The sequence below is a fragment of the Mesoplodon bidens genome (genome assembly GCF_964165515.1).
Source record: "Mesoplodon bidens genome assembly, chromosome: 7".
Taxonomy (NCBI): Eukaryota; Metazoa; Chordata; class Mammalia; order Artiodactyla; family Ziphiidae; genus Mesoplodon; species Mesoplodon bidens.
Window position 1 is genome coordinate 63,385,070 of NC_138164.1, and position 18,829 is coordinate 63,403,898.

An 18,829-nucleotide genomic window follows, 5' to 3' on the forward strand; every position below is an offset into this window, starting at 1 on the left:
ATTCTGTGATATGGACGTACCACAGTTTAATCATTCACCCGTTGAATAACATCTGGATTTCCAGTTTTTTATTTCTAGTTTTTTACTATTATGAATAAAGCTGCTATGAGTATTTGTTTACAGGTTTTTATGTGAATATAAGTTTTCATTTCTCTGGAATAAATGCCCAGAGTGGAATTGCTAGGTTGTATGATAATCATATGTTCAATTCTTTTTAAAACTTTCAGACTGTTTTTTTAAAAATTATTAATTTATTTTTGGCTGCGTTGGGTCTTCGTTGCTGCACGTGGGCTTTCTCTAGTTGTGGTGAGCGGGGGCTACTCTTCATTGCGGTTTGCGGGCTTCTCATTGCGGTGGCATCTCTTGTGGAGCATGGGCTCTAGGGCGCACAGGCTTCAGTAGTTGTGGCTTGCGGGCTCTAGAGCACAGGCTCAGTAGTTGTGGCGCACGGGCTTAGTTGCTCTGTGGCATGTGGGATCTTCCCAGACCAGGGCTCGAACCCGTGTCCCCTGCATTGACAGGCAGATTCTCAACCACTGCACCACCTGGAAAGCCCAACTCCCAAACTGTTTTTCAGAGTGGCTCTACCATTTTACATTCCCACCAGCAGTGTATGTGTGACCCAGTTTCTCTGCATCCTTGCCAAGATTTGGTGTTGTCACTAATTTTTATTTTAGTCATTCTTACAGATATGTACTGATATCTCATTGTGGTTTTAATTCTTGTTTCCCTAGTGGCTAATGATATTGAACATATTTTCATGTGTTTATTTACCATCTGTATATCCTCTTTGGTGAAACGTCTGTTCATGTCTTTGCCCATTTTCTAATGGGATTGTTTCTCTTTTTTTGAGTTTTGAGCATTCTTTACATATTCTAGATACTCTTCATCAAATATGTGGCTCACAAATATTTTCTCACAGTCTGTACCTTGTCTTTCATGCTGTTCACAGGGCCTATCACAGAGCAAAAGTTTTTAATTTTGATGAGGTCACTTTATCAATTTTCCTTTTACGTATCATGCTTGGGCATCCAGGTTAAGGACTCAATGCCTAACCCTAGGTTTTCCTGTTTTTTACCAAAAGTTTTGTATAGCTTTACATTTCAGTTTATGATTTATTTTGAGTTAATTTTTATGTAAGGGGTAAGGAGTAGGTTGAGGTCCATTTTTTTTTTTTTTTTTTTTTTGCGGTACACGGGCCTCTCACTGTTGTGGCCTCTCCCGTTGCGGAGCACAGGCTCCAGACGCGCATGCTCAGCGGCCATGGCTCACGGGCCCAGCCGCTCCGCAGCATGTGGGATCTTCCCGGACCAGGGCACGAACCCGTGTCCCCTGCATCGGCAGGCGGACTCTCAACCACTGCGCCACCAAGGAAGCCCGAGGTCCATTTTTTAACCTTCAGAGGTCCCACTACTCCAGGACCACTGGTTGAAAAGGCTGTTTCTTCACTGAATTGCTTTTGCACCTTTCTCAAAAATTATTTGGGTATATTTGTGTTGATGTATTTTTGAGTTTTTTTATTCTGTTGCATTCATTTAGGTGTCTATCCCTCTACCGGTCCTACTCTCTGATAATTGATTACTCTACCTATAAAATACCTCTTCAAATCATATAGATTGATTCCTCTCACTTCTTTTTCAAAACTGTTTTTGCTATTTGGGTTCCTTTGCCTTTATGTATAAATTTTAGAATAATAATGTCTATATTTAAAATCTTATTGGCATTTTGATAGGAATTGCATTAAACCTGCATATCAATTTGTGAAGAATTGACATCTTTACTATGTTGAGTCTTCCAGTCTATGAACACTGTGTGTCTTGTGTGTCTCTCCATTTATTTAGATCATCTTTGATTTCTTCCATTAGCATTTTGGACTTTTGATTTTCTTTTGTTTAATTTTTGAATTTTATTTTATTTTTTTATACAGCAGGTTCTTATTAGTCATCCATTTTATACACATCAGTGTATACACGTCAATCCCAATCTCCCAATTCATCACACCACCACCACCACCACCCCGCCACTTTCCACCCTTGGTGTCCATACATTTGTTCTCTACATCTGTGTTTCAATTTCTGCCCTGCAAACCAATTCATCTGTACCATTTTTCTAGGTTCCACATATATGCGTTAATATGTGATATTTGTTCTTCTCTTTCTGACTTACTTCACTCTGTATGACAGTCTCTAGATCCATCCACATCTCTACACATGACCCAATTACGTTCCTTTTTATGGCTGAGTAATATTCCATTATATATATGTACCACATCTTCTTTATCCATTCATCTGTCGATGGGCTTCCATGACCTGGCTATTGTAAATAGTGCTGCAGTGAACATTGGGGTGCACATGTCTTTTTGAATTATGGTTTTCTCTGGGTATATGCCCAATAGTGGGATCGCTGGGTCATATGGTAATTCTATTTTTAGTTTTTTAAGGAACCTCCATTCTGTTCTCCATAGTGGCTGTATCAATTTACATTCCCACCAACACTGCAAGAGGGTTCCCTTTTCTCCACACCCTCTCCAGCATTTGTTTGTAGATTTTCTGATGATGCCCATTCTAACTGGTGTGAGGTGATACCTCATTGTAATTCTGATTTGCATTTGTCTAATAATTAGTGATGTTGAGCAGCTTCTTGGCCATCTGTATGTCTTCTTTGGAGAAATGTCTGTTTAGGTCTTCTGCCCATTTTTGGATTGGGTTATTTCTTTTTTTAATATTGAGCTGCATGAGCTGTTTATATATTTTGGAGATTACCCCTTTGTCTGTTGGTTCGTTTGCAAATATTTTCTCCCATTTTGAGGGTTGTCTTTTTGTCTTGTTTATGGTTTCCTTTGCTGTGCAAAAGCTTTTAAGTTTCATTAGGTCCCATTTGTTTATTTTTGTTTTTATTTCCATTACTCTAGGAGGTGGTTCAAAAAAGGTCTTGCTGTGATTTCTGTCAAAGAGTGTTCTTCCTATGTTTTCCTCTAAGAGTTTTATAGTGTCCGGTCTTACATTTAGGTCTCTAATCCATTTTGAGTTTATTTTTGTGTATGGGGTTAGGGAGTGTTCTAATTTCATTCTTTTACATGTAGCTGTCCAGTTTTCCCAGCACCACTTATTGAAGAGACTGTCTTTTCTCCATTGTATATCCTTGCCTCCTTTGTCATAGATTAGTTGAACATAGGTGCGTGGGTTTATCTCTGGGCTTTCTATCTTGATGCATTGATCTATATTTCTGTTTTTGTGCCAGTCCCATATTGTCTTGATTACTGTAGCTTTGTAGTATTGTCTGAAGTCAGGGAGTCTGATTCCTCCAGCTCCTTTTTTTTCCCTAAGACTGCTTTGGCTATTCGGGGTCTTTTTTGTCTCCGTACAAATTTAAAAATTTTTTGTTCTAGTTCTGTAAAAAATGCCATTGGTAATTTGATAGGGATTGCATTGAATCTGTAGATTGTTTTGGGTAGTAGGGTCATTTTCACAATATTGACTCTTCCAATCCAAGAACATGGTATATCTCTCCATCTCTTGGTATCATCTTTAATTTCTTTCATCAGTGTCTTATAGTTTTCTGCATACAGGTTTTTGTCTCCCTAGGTAGGTTTATTCCTAGACGTTTTATTCTTTTTGTTGCAATGGTAAATGGGAGTATTTCCTTAATTTCTCTTTCAGATTCTTCATCATTAGCGTATAGGAATGCAAGAGATTTCTGTGCATTAATTTTGTATCCTGCAACTTTACCAGATTCATTGATTAGCTCTAATAGTTTTCTGGTGGCATCTTTAGGATTCTCTATATATAGTATCATGTCATCTGCAAACAGTGACAGTTTTACTTCTTCTTTTCCAATTTGTATTCCTTTTATTTCTTTTTCTTCTCTGATTGCCATGGGTATGACTTACAAAACTACATTGAATAATAATGGCGAGAGAGGGCAACCTTGTCTTGTTCCTGATCTTAGAGGAAATGCTTTCAGTTTTTCACCATTGAGAATGATATTTGCTGGGGGCTTGTCATATATGGCCTTTATTATGTTGAGGTAGGTTCCCTCTGTGTCCACTTTCTGGAGAGTTTTTATCATAAATGGGTGTTGAATTTTGTCAAAAGCTTTTTCTGCATCTATTGAGATGATCATATGGTTTTTCTCCTTCAATTTGTTAATATGGTGTATCACATTGATTGATTTGTCTATACTGAAGAATCCTTGCATCCCTGGGATAAATCCCACTTAATCATGGTGTATGATCCTTTTAATGTGTTGTTGGATTCTGTTTGCTAGTGTTTTGTTGAGGATTTTTACATCTATATTCATCAGTGATATTGGTCTGTAATTTTCTTTTTTTGTGACGTCTTTGTCTGGTTTTGGTATCAGGGTGATGGTGGCCTCAAAGAATGAGTTTGGGAGTGTTCCTTCCTTTGCAATTTTTTGGAAGTTTGAGAAGGATGAGTGTTAGCTCTTCTCTCAGTGTTTGATAGAATTCACGTGTGAAGCCATCTGGTCCTGGACTTTTGTTTGTTTGAAGATTTTTAATCACAGTTTCAATTTTCATTACTGTTGGTCTGTTCATATTTTCTATTTCTTCCTTGTTCAGTCTTGAAAGGTTATACCATTCTAAGAATTTGTCCATGTCTTCCAGGTTGTCCATTTTATTGGCATAGAGTTACTTGTAGTAGTCTCTTAAGATGCTTTGTATTTCTGCTATGTCTGTTGTAACTTTTCCTCTTTCATTTCTAATTTTATTGATTTGAGTCCTCTCCCTCTTTTTGTTGATGAGTCTGGCTAATGGTTTATCAATTTTGTTTATCTTCTCAAAGAACCAGCTTTTAGTTTTATCGATCTTTGCTATTGTTTTCTTTGTTTCCGTTTCATTTATTTCTGCTCTGATCTTTATGATTTCTTTCCTTCTGCTAACTTTGGGTTTTGTTTGTTCTTCTTTCTCTAGTTCCTTTAGGTATAAGGTTAGATTGTTTATTTGAGATTTTTCTTGTTTCTTGAGGTACACTTGTAGTTATAAACTTCCCTCTTAGAACTGCTTTTGCCGCATCCCATAGGTTTTGGATATCATGTTTTCATTGTCATTTGTCTCTAGGCATTTTTTTATTTCCTCTTTGATTTCTTCAGTGATCTCTTGTTTATTTAGTAACATATTGTTTAGCCTCATGTGTTTCTGTTTTTTACATTTTGTCCCCTGTAATTGATTTCTAATCTCATAGTGTAGTCAGAAAATATGCTTGATACGATTTCAAATTTCTTAAATTTACTATGGCTTGATTTGTGACCCAAGATGTGATGTATCCTGGAGAATGTTCTGTGCACACTTGAGAAGAAAGTTTAATCTGCTGTTTTTGGTTGGAATGTCCCATAAATATCAATTAAATCTATCTGGTCTGTTGTATCATTTAATGCTTGTGTTTCCTTATTTATTTTCTGTTTGGGTGATCTGTCCATTGGTCTAAGTGAGGTGTTAAAGTCCCCCACTATTATTGTGTTACTGTCAATTTCCTCTTTTATAGCTGTTAGCAGTTGCCTTATGTATTGAGGTGCTCCTGTGTTGGGTGCATATATATTTATAATTGTTATATCTTCTTCTTGGATTGATCCCTTGATCATTATGTAGTGTCCTTCCTTGTCTCTTGTAATAGTCTTTATTTTAAAGTCTGTTTTATCTGATATGAGTATTGCTACTCCAGCTTTCTTTTGATTTCCATTTGCAAGGCATATCTTTTTCCATCCCCTCACTTTGAATCTCTATGTGTCCCTAGGTCTGAAGTGGGTCTCTTGTAGACAGCATATATATGGGTCTTGTTTTTGTGTCCATTCAGCAAGCCTGTGTCTTTTGGTTGGAGCATTTAATCTATTCACGTTTAAGGTAATTGTTGATATGTATGTTCCTATTACCATTTTCTTGATTGTTTTGGGTTTGTTTTTGTAGGTCCTTTTCTTCTCTTGTGTTTCCCACTTAGAGGAGTTCCTTTCGCATTTGTTGTAGAGCTGGTCTGGTGGTGCTGAATTCTGTTAGCTTTTGCTTGTCTGTAAAGCTTTTGATTTCTCCATAGAATCTGAGTGAGATCCTTGCCAGGTAGAGTAATCTTGGTTGTAGGTTTTTCCCTTTCATCACTTTAAGTATATCATGTCACTCCCTTCTGGCTTGTAAAGTTTCTGCTGAGAAATCAGCTGTTAACCTTATGGGGGTTCCCTTGTTGTTATTTGTCGTTTTTCCCTTGCTGCTTTCAATAATTTTTCTTTGTCTTTAATTTTTGCCAATTTGATTACTGTGTGTCTCGGTGTGTTTCTCCTTGGGTCTATCCTGTATGGGACTCTCTGTGCTTTCTGGACTTCGGTGGCTATTTCCTTTCCCATGTTAGGGAAGTTTTTGACAATAATCTTTTCAAATATTTTCTCGGGTCCTTTCTCTCTCTCTTGTCCTTCTGGGACCCCTATAAACACATTGTTGTGTTTAATATTGTCTCAGAGTTCTCTTAGGCTGTCTTCATTTCTTTTCATTCTTTTTTCTTTATTCTGTTCTGCAGCAGTGAATTCCACCATTCTGTCTTCCAGGTCACTTATCTGTTCTTCTGCCTCAGTTATTCTGCTATTGATTCCTTCTAGTGTATTTTTCATTTCAGTTATTGTATTGTTCATCTGTGTTTGTTTGTTCTTTAATTCTTCTAGATCTTTGTTAAACATTTTTTGCATCATCTCGATCTTTACCTCCATCCTTTTTCCGAGGTCCTGGATCATCTTCACTATCACCATTCTGAATTCTTTTTCTGGAAGGTTGTCTATCTCCACCTCATTTAGTTGTTTTTCTGGGGTTTTATCTTGTTCCTTCATCTGGTACATAGCCGTCTGCCTTTCCATCTTTTCTGACTTTCTGTGAACATGGTTTTTGTTCCACAGGCTGCAGGACTGTAGTTCTTCTTGCTTCTGCTGTCTGCCCTCTGGTGGATGAGGCTGTCTAAGAGGCTTGTGCAAGTTTCCTGATGGGAGGGACTGGTGGTGGGTAGAACTGGCTGTTGCTCTGGTGGGCAGAGCTCAGTAAAACTTTAATCCGCTTGTCTGCTGATGGGTGGGGCTGGGTCTCCTCCCTGTTGGTTGTTTGGCTTGAGGTGATCCAACCCTGGAGCCTACCCAGACTCTTTGGTGGGGCTAATGGCGGACTCTGGGAGGACTCACGCCAAGGAGTACTTCCCAGAACTTCTGCTGCCAGTGTCCTTGTCCTCTCCGTGAGACAGAGCCACCCCCCACTTCTGCAGGAGACCCTCCAACACTAGCAGGTAGGTCTGGTTCAGTCTCTATGGGGTTACTGCTCCTTCCCCTGTGTCCTGATGTGCACACTACTTTGTGTGTGCCCTCCAAGAGTGGAGTCTGTGTTTCCCCCAGTCCTGTCAAAGTCCTACAGTAAAATCCCACTAGCCTTCAAAGTCTGATTCTGTAGGAATTCCTCCTCCCGTTGCCGGACCCCCAGGTTCGGAAGCCTGACGTGGGGCCCAGAACCTTCACTCCAGTGGGTGGACTTCTGTGGTGTAAGTATTCTCCAGTTTTTGAGTCACCCACCCAGCAGTTATGGGATTTGATTTTATTGTGTTTGCGCCCTTCCAACCGTCTCATTGTGGCTTTTCCTTTGTCTTTGGATGTGGGGTATGTTTTTTGGTGAGTTCCAGTGTCTTCTTGTCAATAATTGTTCAGCAGTTAGTTGTGATTCTGGTGTTCTCGCAAGAGGGAGTGAGAGCATGTCCTTCTACTCCGCCATCTTGAATCAATCTCCAGAGACTTCTGCTAGGAAAACCACTGACTTGGTACTGAGAAGGAAGCGACCTAAAGCTTTGATTTTTTTTTTAAGCAATTGTAAATAGTATTGTATTTTTAAATTTTGGTGTCCACGCATTTATTGCTGTTATATAGAAACACAGCATATTAATAATGGTTCCAGAGAGATCAAGATGGCGAAACAGAAGGACATGGAGTTCACCTCCTCCCACAAATACATAAAAAATACACCTACATGTGGAACAGTTCTCACAGAATAACTACTGAACACTGGCAAAAGATCTCATACAACAAGAGCCGCAAGAAAGATCACCATGTAACTGGGCAGGATGAAAGAGAAAAAAAAAAGGAATTGGGGTTCGACCTACACCCTGGGAGGGTTCTGTGAAACAAGAGAGGTTCCCTCACCCTGGGAACCCCCATCGCTGGCTGGAAGGTCAGCCAGGACAGAAAGGGAGCGTCAGAGGTTCAGAGGAGATTGCAGCAGCTGGTTTGTGGCAGGCAGAACAGAGAGAGACCAGCACAGTCATGGCCACCTTGCTGCACTCCCCAGCCTGAGACATGCATGTGCTGGTGTGTACAGGGGCTGGGTGCTGAAATTCGGGCTTCAGAGAACAAACCTGGGGAGAGCACTGGGGTTGGCTCTGCAGAGATAGCCCTAAGAGACTGGAGTGTGGCCCAGGCCACAACTTGGGGTATGCACAGGACTGAGCCCAGGTATGCCATAGAAGCCCCATGTTAATGCACACGCAAAGGGAGGGAAGGGGCCCCACCATAGCAGCCTCATTTTCCTCATTGCTCACAGCAGGCACAATTCCATCTCTACAAGCTCTGGGAGCTTGCAAGTCCTGGAAGTTGCCCACATTCAGAGGCAAGGCTGAAATCTGGGCTTGCAGCTTTGCGACTGATGGATTTACAACACTGGTGCCTTTATTAGCTCAGTGCCTTCTGGACGTCTCAGTGGATTACTGGTGCTCCTGAGCCTGAGGTGGATCCAGATTTAGCACCTGTTGGTTTTGTGGGCACGTGCACACAGAGGTGGGCCAGGGTCTGTGCTGATTCCATAGCTCCCATGGCAGGTCCAAGTGCATGACTATGGCAGGTCCCTGTGTCTGACTTCAGCAGATCTGTGCCAGCAGCTTTGTGATCACAGCAGCTGAGGGACATTCAGGCCGATTGCCTGCATTCCCTTGACTGAGACGGGGCTGAAGGCAGTACCAAGAACAGTGTACCTTGTGAGCGCGCACAACTGGTGACAGATGACACCACAGAGCTCACTTTCTGATGCACAGCTCCTGTGGAGGAATACTTAGTGGATCCTCTTCCAGTGGAAGCGCCCCAGTTCCTCCTACCCAACACCGCATTTAAGAATTGGATCTGGGGACTTCTACTCCAACTGCTGAGATCCTGCCCCTGACAGGGCTGTGACAGCCACAGAGCAAAGAGGAGGCCCCACTCAATATCCAGTACGGGCTCTGGTCACCACAACACAAGTCACACCCCCTATCAACGGGATAATGGCCAGCACACGCTAAGGAAAGAGACAGCAGGCATCCATACTAAAAACAGCCCTCACACCAAAAATATTAGACTCATGCAGGCTCCACAGGAATGCTTCCACATAAAAACAGCCCTTAAAGACCACAGTAGATAACTGTTTCTCCTAAATTCATAGAGTCAGAGAAATATAAGTAAAAAGAACCAGAGGAAATAGTCCCAAGTAAAAGAATGGGAGAGGGCTTCCCTGGTGGCACAGTGGTTGAGAGTCCGCCTGCCGATGCAGGGGACATGGGTTTGTGTCCCGGTCCGGGAAGATCCCACATGCCGCAGAGTGGCTAGGCCTGTGAGCCATGGCCGCTGAGCCTGCGCATCCAGAGCCTGTGCTCCACAACGGGAGAGGCCACAACAGTGAGAGGCCCATGTACCACAAAAAAAAAAAAGAATGGGAGAAATCCCCTGAAAGAACAATGAAACAGACCTCTCTAGTCTACTAGATCCCAAGTTCAAAAAGGAGGTAATAAAAATACTGAAGGAATTAAGAAAGGCTATTGACAGAAATCCAGATCACTATAGCGTGGAACTAGAAACTATAAAGAGGAGCCAATTAAAACTAGAAAACTCATTTGCTGAGATGAAAGCCAAGCTGAAAGCAATAAATAGAAAACTAAATAATGCAGAAGAACGAATAAGTGATCTGAAAGATAGAATAATGGAAATCACCAATCAGAACAGCAGACGGAAAGACCAATGAAAAAAAATCAAAGCAATATATGAGACCTATTGGATAACATAAAGTGAGCCAATCTATGAATAGTAGGAATCCAGAAGGAGAAGAAAGAGAAAAGAGGATTGAAAGTATATTTGAAGAAATTATGACTGAAAACTTCCTAAACGTAAAGAAGGAAACAGGTATCCAGATACAGGAAGCCCAGACAAGATGAACCTGAACAGACCTACACCAAGACATGTTATAACTAAAATGGCAAAAGCTAAAGAGAAGATTCTAAAGGCAGCAAGAGAAAAACAAAGAGTTAGTTACAAGGGAACCCCCATAAGTCTATTAGCTGATTTCTCTACAGAAACATTGCAGGCCAGAAGGGAGTGGCAATATATATTCAAAGTCCTGAAAATAAAAAGCCTGCAATCTGGGATCCTCTACACAGCAAGATTATTATCTAGAATAGAAGGATAAAGAATTTCTCAGACAAGCAAAAACTAAAAGAATATAGCAATACTAAACCTAACCTAAAAGAAATATTGAAAGGTCTTTTCTAAATAGAAAAGAAGTAGGGAATTCCTTGGCAGTCCAGTGGTTAGGACTTAGCACTTTTACTGCCAGGGCCCAGGTTCAATCCCTGGTCAGAGAACTAAGATCCTGCAAACTGCACAGTGCAGCATAATTAAATACATACATACATAAATCAATAGAAAAGAAGCAAGAATCTATAGGAAAGAGAAAAATCACAATTGGAAAATAAATCCCTTAAATAAGGCAGTACGTAGATTTAAAGAAACTTTTTTGTGTGCAAGCAATGGTAACTATGATGAACAGCAAAAGTATAAAAATAAAGATGTTAGAGAAGGCATCAAAATCATAAAATGTTGGGGATGGGAGTAAGAAAATGTAGGGGTTTTTTTTAGAGTGTGTTTGAGCCTATATGACTACCAGTCTAAAGCAAGTAGTTATAGTAATGGGTTAACATACTTGAAAAACAGGGTAACCACAAATCAAAAACATATAGTTGATTCACAAAAACCAAAAAGTAGAGAACTCAAGCATAGTGCAAAAGAAAACCTTCAAACTACAAAACGAAAAACAGAAAAAGAAAGGAACAAAGAAGAAATACAATATCCACTGGGAAACAAGGTTTAAAATGGCAATAAATACATATATATCAATAATTACCTTAAATATCAATGGACTAAATGCTCCAATCAAAAGACATAGAGTGGCAGACTGGATAACAAATCAAGAGCCTACAATGTGCTGCCTACACATAGATTGAAAAGTGGGGATGGAAAAAGGTATTTCATGCAAATGGAAATGACAAGAAAGTGAGACTTGCTATACTCATATCAGACAAAATAGACTTTAAAGCAAATGTTATAAAGAAAGATAAAGGGGCTTCCCTGGTGGTGCAGTGGTTGAGAGTCTGCCTGCCAGTGTGGGGGACATGGGTTCGAGCCCTGGTCTGGGAAGATCCCACATGCCGCGGGGCAGCTGGCCCCGTGAGCCACAATTACTGAGCCTGCGCGTCTGGAGCCTGTGCTCCGCAACAGGAGAGGCTGCGATAATGAGAGGCCCGCACACCGTGATGAGGAGTGGCCCCCACTTGCCGCAACTGGAGAAAGCCCTTGCACAGAAACGGAGACCCAACACAGCCATAAATAAATAAATAAAATTAAAAAAAAAAGGTAAAGAAGGACACTATATAATGATAAAAGGATCAATACAGGAAGAGGATTTTACACTCATCATCATATATGCGCCTAATATAGAAGCACCCAAATATATAAAACAAATACTAACAGACATAAAGGGAGAAATTGATGGGAATACAATAATAGTAGGAGACTTCAGCACCCCACTGACATCAGTGGACAGATCTTCCAGACAGAAAATCAATAAGGCAACAGAGATCCTAAATGATACATTAGAAAAGTTAGACTTAATTGATATTTTAATTTTGATACTATGACATTACATCCAAAGAACCCAAAATACGCATTATTTTCAAGTGCACATGGAACATTCTCCAAGATAGACCACATACTAGGACACAGAACAAGCCTCAACAAATTTAAGAGGACCGAAATTATTTCAAGTATATTTTCTGACTACAACAGCATGAAACTAGCAATCAACCACAGAAAGAGAAACAAGAAAAAAAATCATTAAACAACATGCTATTAAAAAACCAGTGGGTCAACTTGAAATCAAAAAGAAATTTAAAAATACCTTGAGACAAGTGACAATGAAAACACAACCATACAAAATCTATGGGATGCAGCAAAAGCAATCCTAAGAGGGAGGTTCATAGCAATATAGGCTTTCCTCAAAAAATAAGAAAAATCTCAAACAACCTAACCTACCACCTAAAAGATTTAGAAAAAGAAGAACAAACAAAAGCTAAAGTTAGCAGAAGGAAGGAAATAATAAAGATCAGACAGGAAGTAAAAAAAAGAGAGAGTTTAAAAAAAACAATAGAGAAAAATCAGTAAAACCCAGAGCTGGTTTTTTGAAAGGATAAATACAATTGACAAACCTCTGGCCAGGCTCACCAAGAAGAGGTCCCAAGTAAACAAAATAAGAAATGAAAGAGGAGAAATAATATCTGATACCTCCACAGAAATACAAAAACTCATAAGAGAATACTATGAACAATTATATCCCAACAAACTGGACAACCTAGAAGAAATGGATAAGTTTCTAGAAACATACAGCCCACTAAAACAATCAAGAAGAACTAGATAATTTGAACAGACTTATTACTAGAAGTGAAATAGAATCTGTAAAAACAAAAACAAACAAAACCAAAAAAACACCTCCCTGCAAACGGAAGTCCAGGACCAGATGGCTTCACTAGGGAACTCTACCAAACATACAAAGATGAACTTATACTAATCCTTCTTAAAGTTCTGAAAGATTGAAGAGGAAGGAAGACTCCCAAAGTCACTCTGTGAAGCCACCATCACCCCAATACCAAAACCAGACAAAGACACTACCAAAAAAAGAAAAGTACAGGCCAGTAGCACTGATGAACATAGATGCAAAAATCCTCAACAGAATATTAGCATACCAAATCCAACAACACATAAAAAGGATCAGACACCATTATCAAGGTGGATTCATCCCAAGGTCACAAGGATGGTTCAACATAGGGAAATCTATCAATGTGATACACCACATCAACAAAAGAAAAGACAAAAATGACCTCAATAGATGCAGAAAAAGCATTTGATAAAATTCAACACCCATTCATGATAAAAACTCTCCCCAAAGTGGGTATAGAGGGAACATATTTCAACATAATAAAAGCTATTTATGTCAAATATACAGCCAATATAATACTCAATGGTGAAAAGCTGAAAGCCTTCCCACTAAAATTTGGAACAAGACAGGGTTGCCCACTCTCACCACTTCTATTCAACGTAGTATTGAAAGTCCTAGCCACAGCAATCAGACAAGAAAAAGAAATAAAAGGTATCCAAATTGGAAGGGAAGAGGTAAAATTGTCATTATATGCAGATGATATGATACTATATATAGAAAACCCTAAAGATTCCACACAAAAGCCACTCGAACTGATAAACAAATTAAGCAAGGTAACAGGCTACAAGATTAACATACATTTCTTTACACTAACAATGAATTATCAGAAAGGGAAAGTAAAATAACAGTCCCTTTTAAAATCACATCAAAAATATATATATATATATTTACAAATAAACCTGACCAAGGAGGTCAGAGACTTTATATGCTGACAACTATAAAACGTTGATAAAGGAAACTGAAGATGATTAAAAAATGGAACGATATCCCATGCTCTTGGATTGGAATAATTAATATTGTTAAAATGGCCACACTACCCAAAGCAATCTACAGATTTAATGTGATCCCTATCAAACTACCCATGACATTTTTCACAGAACTAGAACAAATAATCCTAAAATTGATGTGGAACCATAAAAGACCCAGAATTGCTAAAGCAATCCTGAGGAAAAAGAACAAAGCTGGAAACGTAACCCTTCCAGACTTCAGACAATACTATTGATGCAAATGTACAGTAATCAAAACAGCATGGTGTTGGCATAACAACAGACATGTATCAGTACAACAGAATAGAGAGCCCAGAAATAAAACCACATACCTATGATCAATTAATCTTTGAGAAATGAGGCAAGAATACACAATGGAGAAAAGAAAGTCCCTTCAGCAAGTGACGCTGGGAAAGTTAGACAGCCACATGTAAATCAATGAAGTTAGAACCCTCCCTCACACCATACACAAAAATAAACTCAAAATGGATTAAGGACTTAATTATAGGACATGACACCATAAACTCCTAGAAAACAAGATAGGCAAAACATTCTCTGACATAAATCATATCAATGTTTTCTTAGGTCAGTCTCCCAAGGCAACAGAAATAAAAGCAAAGATAAATAAATGGGACCTAATCAAACTTATAAGCATTTGCACAGCAAAGGAAACCATAAACAAAGCAAAAAACAACCTACGGACTGGGAGAAAACAAACAACTTAATAACAAAAGAACAAACAACCCAATCAAAAGATGGCCAGAAAACCTAAATAGCTATTTCTCTAAAGAAGACATCCAGATGGCCAGTAAGACATGAAAAGATGCTCAATATTGCTAATTGTTAGAGAAATGCAGATCAAAACTACAATGAAGTATCACCCCACACCAGTCAGAATGGCCATCATTAAAAAGTCTACAAATAATAAATTCTGGAGAGGATTTGGAGAAAAGGAAACCCTCTTACACTGTTGGTGGGAATGTAAATTGGAGCAGCCACTGTGGAAAACAGCATGGAAGTTCCTTAAAAAACTAAAAATTGAGTTACCATAGGATCCAGCAATCCCACTCCTGGGCATATATCTAGAGAATTGATGGATGAATGGATAAAGAAGATGTGATATGTATTTGTGTGTATGTGTATATATAATGGGATATTATACAACGATAAAAAATAATGAACGCCATTTGCAGCAACATGGATAGACCTAGAGATTATCATACTGAGTGAAATAAGTCAAGCAGAGAAAGACACATATCATATGATATCACTTATATGTGGAATCTAAAATATGACACAGATGAACTTTTTTTTTAATTTAATTTTATCTTTGGCTGCGTTGTGTCTTCTCTAGTTGCAGTGAGCAGGGGCTACTCTTGGCTGCAGTACATGGGCTTCTCATTGTGGCAGCTTCTCTTGTTGCAGAGCACGGGCTCTAGGTGCTTGGGCTTTAGTAGCTGTGGCTTGTGGGCTCTAGAGCGCAGGCTCAGTAGTTGTGGCGCACGGACTTAGTTGCTCCATGGCATGTAGGATCTTCCCAGACCAAGGATCGAACCTGTGTTCCCTGCATTGGCAGGGGGATTCTTAACCACTGCGCCACCAGGGAAATCTCTGAACTTATTTTCAAAATAGAAACAGACTCACATAGAATACAAACTTATTGTTACCAAAGGGATACCAGAGGGATAAATTAGGAGTTTGGGATTAGCAGATACAAACTAGTATATATAAAATAGAAAACAACAAGGTCCTACTGTATAGCACAGGAAACTATATTCAGTATCTTATAATAAACTATAATGGAAAAGAAAAAAATAAAAAGAAATCAGTGAAATTTATTTTAATCCCATTATATATAACCAGTATGTCAAGATATCATCAATTCACTGTGTAATCAATATAAAAAATATTGAAAATATTTTAAAAAAATGAATGCCTACTTTGTGGGGTTCTTATGAAGCTTAAATGTAGTAATTCATGCAGAGCATTTTAAGCTCTATGAAGAATACCCAGAGCATAGGAGGCAATCAGTAAATATTAGCTTAAATTTTAAAAAGAGAAAAAAATACAATTGATTTTCTTTTTGTTTACCTTGTATTCTGCCACCTTGCTGAACTTAATAGTTCCAGGAGACTTTTGTAGATTCCTTGAGATTTGCTTCAAGTAGAGACAGTGGTTTATATCATCCTTTATAATGTATATGCTTTTAATTTCTTCTTTTCCTTATTGCCCTGACTAGAACTTCTTGGACTATGTTGAATAACAGTGGTGAGAGCAGCTATCCTCGCATTGTTCCCAGTCTTAGGGGAAAAGTATTCAGTCTTTTCATTAAGTACGATGTTATCTGTATAGATTTTATAGATGCTTTTTATCAAGTTGAAGAAGTTACTCTCTATGCCTAATTTTCTGAGAATCTTTATCATGAATTGTGCTGAATTTTGTCAGATGCTTTTTTCATATCACTTGATTTGATCATATGATTTTTTTCCTTTTAGTATGGTGTATTACACTGATTAATTTTCAAATACTGAACCAACTGTGTATTCTGAGTGAACCCTACTCAGTCATGGTGTAAAAATCTTTATATATTGCTGAATGATACTTGTTAATATTTTCTTAAGGATTTTTACATCTATATTCAAGATAGATATTGGTTTATAGTTTTATTTTTGTACTGTCTTTGTCTGATTTTGATTTCAGGGTAATATTAGCTTCATAAAATCCATTGGGAAATGTTCCCTTCTCCTATTTTCTGGAAGAAATTGCATAGAGTTGGTGTTAATTCTTCTTTAAATGTTGGGTAAAAATTCTCCACAGAAACCGTCTGGACCTGTAATTTTCTTGGGAGACCAGACCAGGATATGGCCTTTCTTGGCATATGTTCCATATGTGTGCTTGAAAAGTATACGTATTCAGCTGATGCTGGAGGAAATTTTCCATAAATGTCTATTAGATCATGTTGTTTGATGGTTGTGTCAGGGATCCCCAAGACCATACTCAGGTTCAAAGATTTGCTAGAAAGACTCACAAAGCTCAGAAAAAATGTTATACTCATGGTTACATTTAACCTGAGGTTAAACTGATACAGCATGGCCCAGCACCCTAAGCAAAGAAACAAACAAAAAAACAGGCATTTACTATTAGTCACATTATTAGTGTAAACATTATGGTGTGGCCCTAGGTGTCAGGTATAAAAAGACACTCTTATAGAACAGGATATTGAAGGAATTAGGCGTTATCTCCCAGGAACCAGTCAAGGGCCAATCCTTTCTTTGGGATGTACAGTATTTGCACAGCCCAACCCCCAGTGAATTAGCCATTTGCTGCACAATGGTGTCTTTGGGTTTTTTTATATCCTTGTTGATTTTCTGGGTAGTTGTTCCATCAGTTGAGAGGGGGGTGTTGAAGTCTCCACATATACTTGTGGATTTATCTATTTCTCATTCATTCTGTCAATTTTTGCTTCATTCGGTCATCTGCCCTATTTTGCAGTTCTCTTGTTTGATACATAGACATTTAGAATTTCTATGTCTTTTTGGTGGATTGTCCCTTTTGTCATCATGTAATGTCCTTCTCTGTCTCTGGTCATTTTCTTTGGTCTGAACTCCACTTCATCTCTCATTAATATAGCCATATCAACATAGATTTCTTTTGATTAATGTTTGCATGATACACTTTTTCATACTCTTGCTTTCAACCTGCCTGTATTGGTATACTTGAATTGAGTTTCCTTTTGGATATCATACACTTGGGTCATGATTTTGAATCCACTTTTCCAGTCTCTTTTAATTGGTTTATTTAGATCATTTATATTAACATAATTTTTTTTTTTTTTTTTTTTTTGTGGTACACGGGCCTCTCACTGCTGTGGCCTCTCCCGCTGCGGAGCACAGGCTCCGGACGCGCAGGCCCAGCGGCCATGGCTCACGTGCCCAGCCGCTCTGCAGCATGTGGGATCTTCCGGACTGGGGCACAAACCCGTGTCCCGTGCATCGGCAGGTGGACTCCCAACCACTGCGCCACCAGGGAAGCCCCCATAATTTTTATATTAAGGATTAATTCTACTATTTTATGTTGTGTTTTCTGTTTGTTGTATATTTTCTTTTTCCTGCCTCCCTGTGAGTTACTTGAACATTTTTTAGAATTACATTTACTCTAGTGTTTGTGAGTCTTTCTCCTTGTATAGTTTTTTTAGTGATTGTTTTTAGTATTACATTATATATACATGATGCCAAAATCTCACCCTGTGTACACTGGTGCCAAATCAAATATCAGAGACAGAGTTTTGGGTGAAGTAGAAAAGAATAGCTATATTGCTTTCCCAGGCAAAGGGGGACACAGCGTGCTCCTGCCCTCTAAAACTATGTGTCCCAACCTGGGAGGATTTGATGAGGGGTTTTATAGCAGTAGTTCAAGGGTGGGGTTGCTGACAAGATTAGGGTGTGTGCAGCGTTTGCACTCCCTTCATCTTGTCTCAGGTGGTCTAATCTTGATGAGCTTCTGTGGTCCCTTTAATCTTGCCTCAGGTGGTTTCTTGGCTGCTCCTCCCTTGATTAGCAACTGTTCAAATCTGCCCTTTGGAACTCAGGGAAGGTCATGGAGGCTGGAGTCTTGCCTACAAGAAACGGGAGACATAGCAGGCCTCCATGCCCGGGAACCCCACAGGGCCCTGCTCTGTTTCATACATAACATCACAGTCTAATGGTGTTAACATTTTACCAGTTCCAGTGAAGTGCAGGAATATTACCTTCCCTTTACATACCTATATTAGTTTCCTAGGGCAGCTGTAACAAAACACCACAAGCTGGATAGCTTAAAATAACTGAAATTCATTGTTCTGGAGGATAGAAGTCCAAAATCAAGGTGTCAGTAGGGCCATGCTTCCTCTGAAACCTGTAGGGGGATTCATCCTCACCTCTTTCTAGGTTCTGGTGGTTTGCTGGCAATCTTTGGCATTCCTTGACTCTTATCTGCATAATTCCATTCTCTGCCTTTGTCATGACATGGTGTTCTCCCTGTGTCTCTGTGTCTT

General features: G+C 39.1%; 1 protein-coding gene across 1 annotated transcript in view; it reads left to right on the forward strand.

The window, feature by feature from the left end:
• Positions 1–18,829, forward strand: part of ACER3 (alkaline ceramidase 3) — a 200,511-nt gene that overhangs the window by 153,985 nt on the left and 27,697 nt on the right. The window lies entirely within an intron of this gene.